Below are 9,985 nucleotides of genomic sequence, written 5' to 3'. Positions count from 1 at the left end.
TGAGCAGAAACACTGGTAATATCCAAACAGCCTCCAGGAAATGAGTTTGGGGGTGGGGAAATAAACTACTAAGAATCAACCTCAACCTGTTTCCTCTGTTTGCAATATAAAAGTTTAGGATTGTAACAACAATTTTCCAGTTGTGCAGCAGTCCATGAAGGGAGTTCTACAACCTAGGCCTCTCCATCTGCATCTTTTACAGTGAATAGAATTTGAAAAGGATTTTGTTTAGGGCTATTCAGGAACCAGGTCTCTAAAACACATGTACACTGAGGATCAGTGGTAAAAAGAACCAGTAACTAAGAGGCTTTGATCCTTACTAATCTATCCTTGTAACAAATTGTCAAACATTTATTTAAAGTCAGTAACGCACTTTCATTCTCTCAGCCAGTGCCTCTGTGGACTGTCTGAAGTCAGTAAATCAGTGAACCCAATAGGTTTCTATGGCAAAGAACTAATTGCAGGCTAAGAATAAAAATTTACAATCTGAGCAAGCTCAAGTGAACCTAATCTTGTTAAACTGGCAATGCAAACTGCTGTGAATAGGTGAAAGATATTATGGGTGACAACCACAGCTACTCCAAAATGTAAGTACAGAAAAACGACAAGAATCTCATCATTTGAACACCTGCATATCTTGAGGTAATTTGAAATCCATATCTCAGTGTATATTTTGTAAGTTTACCTCCTAGCCTGAATTATGAACACAAATCTACATGCTCTTGGATTTTAATGATTGAATCAAGATTGCAGTTTTGTACCTAATATATAATACTGTGAAAGAAATGACATTATGAAATGATGTGTAACATTTTGCCCTATTGTGGGTATTACATTATCTTTAAAGTTCAAGTAGGCTGAAATTCTGTCATATTTCTTATAGACTTTAGAGAGATTTTTGTTTATGGCTAGAGGAAAAGAGGCTCTGCAACAAGGGGAAAGCAGGCAAATCATCAGAACGGAGATTTAAACCATGGATACACATTCCCTGTTACACACGAATATGTAACTTGCCATGTACAAGAACATATCAACAATAAAAGCAAGAAAACTACAGGTTACTGAAATTTCTTAGTTAAAGATAAATTCAATTGTTTACTGGGGACTTCTGCCCATACAGTGTTTACTGGGGAGCTGTACCTAAGTCTTTGCTTTCAGTTTGACTTCTACTGCAATGAAACTTTTTTCAGTGGTGTGTAGTGACAGAACAAGGAGCAATGGGCAAAAACTAGAAGACAGGAAGTTCTGTATCAACTTGAGAAAGAACTTCTTTACTGTGAGGGTGATGGAACACTGGAGCAGGCTGCCCAGAGAGATTGTGAAGTATTCTCCTGAGATATTCAAAATCCACCTGGATGCTCTCCTGTGCAATCTACTAGAGGGAACCTGATTCAGCAGGGGGTTGGACTAGGTGATCTCCAGAAGTCCATTTCAGCCCTTATGGTTCTGTTATTCTGTGAAACACTCCATAAATCTAAGTCCCTTGAGTTGTCCATTCCTTCATTGCTAAAACAGTCTATTCACTGTCATAAAAATTTCCCATTTCCCTTATGGATTAAATTTTGATTTGTATTTATGTTCAATCATTATGAGTTCAAATCAGTATTGGGGGTTTCCTAGAATGAGGAATAGGAAGGATTAAATGGCTTTTCTGGCAAAAAGAGCTGGACAGGTATGAACTGGAGATATGAAGAAGAGGTCAGGGGGTGAACTTAATCTAAATGAGTGTGCCTTAGCTATTTAATTCCTCTGGGGAGTAATAAGATCTTGTATGACATGAGATCAATTTTTAAGAGATGAATCAGCTCTGATTATCAACGGGAAAGATTTAGTTGCTGCACATAACAAGCATCATCATTTTTTAAAAACTGCAAACACTAATGACTTTGAGAAATTGAACATCTGCATATTAAACCCTGCATCAATCCTCCCCAAATCCATCACCCACCGTATTTCAGCTTTAGCTTTCATGAATCTCACATAGTTTGTTGCCATCTCAAATTTGAGGCAAGGACTTAAGGCCTAGACTGAGCTAAGTCTTACGATCTGGTTGCTTTCCTTCTGCTGAGAAGGAAAGTATATTTGCTGCCCTAGGGTTCTCCTGAAAAGCTACGCCTAGCATATATCAAGTTGTTTGACTAAGCCTTAGGCAAGCAGTGACTTCTGTGGACTGCAACAGAGCAAAGCAAACAACTCTTAGGACATCTTGTTAGAACAAGAAATACCTTTGCTTCCAATCTGGTACTTAGAGTGAATATTGAGGTTCAAGAATATGTTGAAAACAAACTGTATATTTATGCATGTGTTATTTGGAAAGGGGTTGTGGCTTTTTGGCATCATTTTACTTTGCTTTTTGTACTTGTACCTCTAAGAAGTCTAGACTCACAGAAGTTTGAGAGAAGGTCACAGAAAGACATGCCTTACTGCTAAGGGACTGACTGAATCATGCATCAGGTGGTGAACATGGATCTCTTTCCAAACACCACATATGTGTTCAGTGAAACACCCCATCCTGGGGCTCTATGTCTGCACAGAGGACTGGTGGGACAGTCTGTTTCCCCCTGCCAGGGCTGTGCCATCACAGTAGGCCATGGCTGCAGTAGAAGCAGCCTGGCCCAGGTACAGCATGGAGCAGTGCAGGAGCTGCGAAGCACTTCTGAAATTCCCCCAAGCCAAGAAGTCACCTTTTCTGAATCATTTCTTTTTCATACAGCAAAGGCAAAGAGGTACAAAGCACTTCCTGCCACAACATCTGTCACACCAGCTTCAAAAGCTAAAGGAAACTTCATCTCCATCAGGACTGTGGCCTAGATGAAAGAAACCCTGTCTTTTCTGCTAAGTGTGTTGGTAATCTTTCCATTTAGAGAAAAGATGTGTTCTTTACCGGGAAACAGACGTATCAGTGAAATTGGCTGCCGATGTTGAATAATAGCTTGTGACTCATAATTTCCACTGAAAATCGGAGTAAAAGGAAATATCCTATTCACACAACATGATGAAAACTTGCATTTTATTTGATGAGAAAAGAGGACTTTTCATTTTCTTGAGAAAACTGTTAATACTACGCACAGATACTAATTCAAACACAAGAACACATTTCTCCCTCTGTAAGTACAAATATCCAAAGCAGCTTTCAGAGATCTGAATTGTGTTCCAGTAATGGGGACTCATTTCCCCTTCCATGAAAAAAGAGCACTTGGTTCATACGCACTGATAAAAACAACAGCTACAAAGAAAAATATGAAGAAAAACATTGCTACAGCTTAGATAGTGAAATGAAATGTATGCAGTGGAATTTTTTTTTATGCAGTTATACTGTCAATTGCTTTGATGCCAAACCAGATCATTACACCACATGATGATGGAATCAATTCTGAGTCATTTTCAAGATGCACTTTCTCTGCTTTCTGTGGTGCTAGAAAATGCAGACAAAGACTGTGAGTCTAGAGCAAGAGCCACAAGGATCTGAGTAAGAGACGTTCTAGTCCTGTGGCACCTTTGGGTTTCCAGAGATCTTTCCCTAAGAAACTGTTCACACAAAATCACAATTCCTGTGACTGCGCACAGTAACTTAACTCCAACAAGTGTGCTCACAAGTGCTGTCACAGGATGAATGAATTTAAGGTCAGAAAGGAAAGATTTTAGTTAGGACATGCACATAGAACATAGCTCATTCCCCATCAAGTGTACTGGGTAATCTGAATTCTACTAAAGAGTTTAGAAACTGAAATGCTCAACATTCTCCAGCCCAGTGAATGGGTGTTTGGTTCTGTCAGTGGATGCTGCAGCACTGAAACACCATGTCTCTTACCCCAGGTGCCTGACTGCAGAAGCCTGTAAATCAGGAGGTAGACATGGCACAGCCCTGCAACATAATGGTTGCATGCTTGAGGTATCATCCTGAGCATAGCCTATGATCTTCTTGTGAAAAATTCAGGGGTGAAGTTCCAAAATGGATTTTCAATGGACCTCTGGCTTGTCCCTCCTCAGACCGACTGCCAGCAACTCTGAAACTACATGGATTTTTCTTTCCCACATGCTTGCTGCAGGATTTTTAGCTGCCTCTCCTGCAATGTGCTCTTTGGCAACCAGGACGATAGTCAGTTTGCACAGCATTGTGTAAGTACATGCTACTGACACAACTACAAATCACCTCAGCCAGGCATCTTGCAGCTGGATGCTGGCTACTACCTGTGCCTGCAAGAAGATGGCGACTCTCATCTGCCAAGGGCATGGGAACACCTGCAACAGTTTTGAGTTTTGGGAGGCTTTTTATGCAACCACCATTGTCTGCTATCTCACACACCACCAGCGCTTCCTGTGCCACTAATTAATACTGCTGTAGGAAAAGCACTGAGCATTTTTAGAGCTACCTCCATTTACTGCATCTTAAACACATGAACAAAATTCAAGCTGGCAGTGAGACTTTGGTACAGTGAAGGTAGTGAGAAAAATACTGCAGTTTGGAGGGAAGGAATTTTGAACTTTTAGGAAAATGTAGGAAGAAGGAGAATCTTCCTAGCTCCCTCTTATCCTGTCTCACCTCTTTGGGTTACAGAATTCCAACTAGGGACTCTATGCCACAGCTGGTTAGTTTTCTTCTCTACAGGAACCTCTGCTCGTGGTGCCTTCAGTGATTCTGGGGAAAAGGAAGAAGAAAAAGGCTTTGCATGTAGCTCTACTTATAAAGGAAGCCAGGTGGGAGAGCTGAAATCTGCTCTGCAAGCCAGATGAGGTCCCCTTTGTACTTGGGGGAAGATGTGCTCAATGTCTGTAAAGTGAACTGTCTCATTTGAAGGGAAGAAGGAAAAAGAAACCAAAGCAAAGCCAGGCAGATGAAGAAGGTTGAATTGCTCCTCTGGAGAATGTGTGTTAGAGTAATACTTTGCAAAGCCATTTTGTTTCATTATGTAAACTAGCTTTACATTAACTAAACTAGCTAACCCTAACTAATTTTGATTAACTTTAACAGATCTGTGCAAAAGTAAAATGATTTGGACTTCACAGAATCAAAGAATAATAGAATTGTAGGAATTGGAAGGGTCTTCTGGGGTCATTGAGTCCAACCCCTCTGCTGAGACAGGTTCCCTCCTGTAGGTTGCACAGGAAAGCATCCAGGTAGGTTTTGAGTATCTTCAGCGAATGAGACTCCATAGCCTCCCTGATCAGCCTGTTCCAGTGCCCTGTACCCTCATAGTAAAAAGATGTTCTTCCTCATGTTCAGGTAGAAATTTCCATGTTCCAGATTTTGCCCACTGCCCCTTGTTCTGTTGTTGCACACCATTGGAAAGAGCCTAGCCCCAACCATTTTTATATCACACAAAACATATTTATAAGCAGTGCTGAAATACAGCTTCTTCTTCTCTAGTACAAAAACTCCTAGGACTGTACGAAGTCTCCTAGGTGATCAATGCTCACAACTTGCAGGCCAGCTCCAGCACTGCTACAGTAGAACTCCCCCTGAAATCTCCCCTCCTGCCCTCAAGAGCCCTGGGATCTTTCCTTGTATGTGGCTCTCTGGGGTCCTGTTACACTGGCTGGACATTTCAGAACCAGCTTTCTTCAGGAACCTACAGGAACTAGAAATAAGTGAAATATCCTCATAATGAAACAAAGCCTATACAACCTTGAATGATAATAGTAAGCAGATCTGCTAAAAGATGATTCTCTCTCCCTGCTTGTGTACATGACAAGCATAGGCTCCTCATAGCAGTCTGCCTTCTGAACAAACCCAGACAGTGCATCATGACAGCCTGGGATCAAAATCAGCAACTTCAGCAAGACTCATCCTCGGGGAAGAAGGTCAGAAATCTTCTATCAAGATTGCTTGTCTGTTGAGAATATTGATTTCAGTATTACTAAGATAAAATTAGTGATATTGAAATGATTGGTTAAACATGCAACTTCCAGGAACTGAAACTCTACGAACTACATCTCTTTCTGAAAGTTGTATTTTATCTAAACACACCGAGACTTTGATGATCAAGTAACTTAATCTATCCAACACGCAAGGGTGTTTCTGAGGAGTGAAGAATTGTTGCACATTTTCTTATGTCTTTTGTGTTGCCAAATAAATATATACGTTTCCTTACCAGTTCTTAAATAAGAAGTGATATGAGGAGCTAACATGGTACATCACACAAACTGTTTTGCTTTTTCTCTAGAGCTCTGTTTCATTCTTTCCCTCCTGCCCCTTCACATTTGTCTTTTGACTTTAACATAAAGGTTCCTTAGTTCAGAAAGCATGCTGTATGCTGGATAGATACTGCAAGGCTCTTACCACTCTTTCTAGCCTTTTCAGTACATGCAGTATAAATAAGCTAAAATCAAAAAACCTCAGCTGATCTTTGTGCATATTCTGACCCGCACTGGCCCCAGCACCCACCAGCGAAGGCAGCAGCAGCCTTGCAGGTGCCAGCCCAGCCACTTCACCTCTGTGCACGCTGTGAAGCCACAGCAAGTGTGCCTTGTTACATGTGAACTGATAAGGCATCAAAACTCAACTTTGGTCCTGACCTCCATCTTTCAAAGACAAACAAGAGTGGGCCAGAACCTGTTTTCCACAAAGCAGAGCTTGAAATGGTTGTATCAAGGGCAAGTGGAGTTTGTGCACTTCAGGTCCAGACATAATAGGTACTGCGCAGAGCTAAAAGGTTGTCTCTTTGTCACCATCAGCAGTTTGCCTGTGATCTTCACTGGGGAACTCAGAAGATCCCAAATAGCCCCCAACAAATTTTACATTCTGCCTCCTCCCCACTATGTGAGACACAAGATTATTTTTGCTTTCAGAGGTTTTCAAGAGGTTACCACCAAAAACCACTGCTCCAGTGGCAGTTCTGAGGAACATTCACAGAAAAACAAATGAAGTCGAAACGTAACTACCAACTGCTGCTATAGTGACAACCCCCAGCAGGGAGGGTAAGGCATTTTTGGCTTTATGCCTTAGGGAGTTCTCATGCATCAGAAGAGGAGGTGTCAAGTGGATTAAGTGCAACCAGTAATCTGCATTTTGCACTATCTCTGTGTCTTTCACACCTACTGGAGTTGCAATGAAGCATAATTATAAGAGCAATCAAAAATGAGTTATTGGGACATTGTGGTTGAAAGGTCAATGCACAGAATACCAAATCATTTTAAAATTCTGCATAGGTCAATATTTGGATGTTTCCTCCCAGTGAAATAAAGGTCCTGTTCATTAATTTTTTTTATGTGTTGTATTCCTATGAGGACCAAAAGTGTTTTCATCCAAATGTGCATGGACTTGTATTAGGTTACTTGCATGAGAAATATTTCCATGTTGAGCAAAGCTGGTATCACCTTGTTTCTGACTGAGTACGGATGCAGACAGCAAAGAATGGCCTTTGAGATGCCCTAATTGCAGACGGTATTGTTGCTCTAGAAACTGCTTAGACATGTATGTGGCTTTGACTTCTGAGAACTGAGCTGAACACTGGTTGAAAACTTCAGATATAGATGGCATTTATGTGTATATTAGATTTACAGGTGATAAGGAAATCATTATAATCTGTGTCTTACTACATTATACACCAATAAATACTATACATACAGGGAGTGTATAATTATTATTGCATGTACACATACATATGTGCACAAACATCATAATCAGCCTGTTCTGGATAACACATAAACAATCATATCTGTATTATTATCTGAATAGAAGACCTAGAAGAGTAGGAAAATTATATGATTCTGTATTACTTAAATATGATTCTGAGTATATAAGGAGAGAGGGAGATACATATGCTGTTATGTTTTTGTAATAATCTCAGAATGGGAAGAATGTGTTTCAAGGGTGAGCAGTGTTTACAAGCATTTGGTAAAGGATCCATGGGCACAAATTTGGTGGGCTGTAATTTGAGTGCCACATTCTAACAGCCACCCAGGCTATTTAAACTGTGAGTCCATTTCATGGGTTAAGACAAGGATTTGAACACTCAGGGTAAGAAAGCTGATCTGGTGTACTTGAAAACAAAGTCCCTGAGCCTTGAGTTCACAGATCAATCTTTTTTGCCTACAAAAAATGACAAACTCCCCTGTGACAACAGATATGAAGGCTCTAAAAAGCTTCAACACAATTTTTAGGCCATAATGGAAAAAAATGCTTGTTGGTACTTAATTGAAGGAGGAATACTATGGCACTGACAGCACAAGGCCTGGGAAGAAGCAGAGTTTCTAGAATGGTGTCAAAACAACAGGATTAAAACTTGTGATCTGCAGAACAAGGTTCTTCAGTGCTGCCAGCAGAATGATCGTATTTTGAGGTGAGTCTGAATCCTCAGTAGGCAACAGATCAAATCAGTGATGAAGAACTCCTTTGTTACCAAAGAAGAGGAAAAGTTCAGGATGGGAAAAAGTATTTAAGCCTTACCAGTACAAAACTTTGGTATGTCTCAGCATGGCTATATACAGATTATATTTTTAAAGTCCTGAAACACAGCACTTCCCCTCAGGCAGCTATCACAGACAAACATATTCAGTCCCATCAATACCACGGTTGTTGTGTATGTCACACAAAGAGATCACTGATAACTGTCATGCACTGAAGGATAGGAGCATCTAGATTCAGTTGCTATTGGGAAACTCATAGCCTTTGAATATAACATTTTTCCCTCTCATTTTTTGTCCCGTTATTGTAAAGCAGGGTGATACCCATTAAGGAGACCAATACGCAATTTTCTTTTCAGCAGAACATGGCACAGAATTATTTCTCTGTAACTCTGCATCTCTAGGCATGCTGGTTGGACCATTTGTAAATGTCAGAACTGGACGTGAAGCCTGTGATTTTTTTAAAGGAAGCTCAACAACAGCAACCTCTGGTCCCTGGGGATATTATTTTTTAGGGAAACAGTTAATACTGTGTGTTTGTATCACAAATCCAAGCCCGACAGGGAATTCATTATTATGATTTTAGCAGCCTATACCTTCCTTCCTGGATGTCCCAAATTCAATCATCATAATTTTGACACTCTCTCAAAATAATCTAGAACTGCCAAAGCCACAACATGTCTTCTGAGAAAGCTTTTCTCCCTCACATCATTTATCTGACTAGGTAACAAACTTACATTCTCTCTCTAGCACATATCAAAAGGAGGTGTTGGGAAACACAGTTAGGGAAGTGCCCTCCTGGGGAATCAGAGCTAAGGTTAAAGGATAACAAAAAATCTACAGTATTTGTCACTTTGAAGAGAAAAATAACTTTCTCTTTCTCATTATGAAAATAAAGTCATTTCAGGCAGAAGCATTAAACTCGTTAAGTCCATTGAATGACAAACAGTAAAACTATTCAAGACATCTATGTGCAGTAAATTTGAACAAAAATTCCTCTCCAAGTTCCTCTCCAGAACTATGAAAATGCTGGTAAGTACATTTGACATCAGTTTTCCTCAGAACAAATGGTTCCATTCTGTGAAGTAAGGGGTGAAAGAGATGCCTCTTCAAAACACGGCAGCAGCATGTCAAAGATTACACTGCTGCACTCATTACTCCTACAAACACATTTCATAGTCTGTTTTACTATTTTTTGTATTGATTTAGAATGATGCAACTTGTCACACCAATTGCACATGTCTGTCTCAGATTTTGTGATATCTGAGGTGACAAAGAAAACAAAACCCTTCTCTAAGTGGTAATTCAGAAGAATTCACAGATGAGCTCCTGGCAGACGGGGTCTTGAGTGTTATTGCTGGCAAGATTGAAAAAGCATGAGTACAAGCTGATGAGGAAAGGCCTGTGTAAGTGTCATCCAGACTGCTGTATGCTGTGCTGGTCATGTAAATCTTGTAGCTTGGACAGCTCAAGGGAATATTTTCTGAACTAGAGCTTGGTTTCCTGGAGAAGAATCCTAAAAAAAGAGGTAACTGGTGCTTGTACAAAATCAAAGTTAGATGAGAACTAAAAGGAGAAACACAAACCCCTTACCATACTGGGAGAGTGGTTTGATAAGTAGGTTATCAGCAAAAGGATT

The 9,985-nt window shown here is 40.2% G+C and overlaps 1 long non-coding RNA gene across 1 annotated transcript in view; it reads right to left on the bottom strand.

The window, feature by feature from the left end:
* Positions 1-9,985, bottom strand: part of LOC107316582 (uncharacterized) — a 28,724-nt gene that overhangs the window by 4,202 nt on the left and 14,537 nt on the right. The gene's annotated exons all lie outside the window — the stretch shown is intronic.

The sequence above is a fragment of the Coturnix japonica genome, chromosome 7, assembly GCF_054131305.1.
Source record: "Coturnix japonica strain WE chromosome 7, WE-NBRP24, whole genome shotgun sequence".
In the NCBI taxonomy this organism is placed as follows: Eukaryota; Metazoa; Chordata; class Aves; order Galliformes; family Phasianidae; genus Coturnix; species Coturnix japonica.
This window is presented reverse-complemented; position numbering and strand designations above follow the sequence as displayed.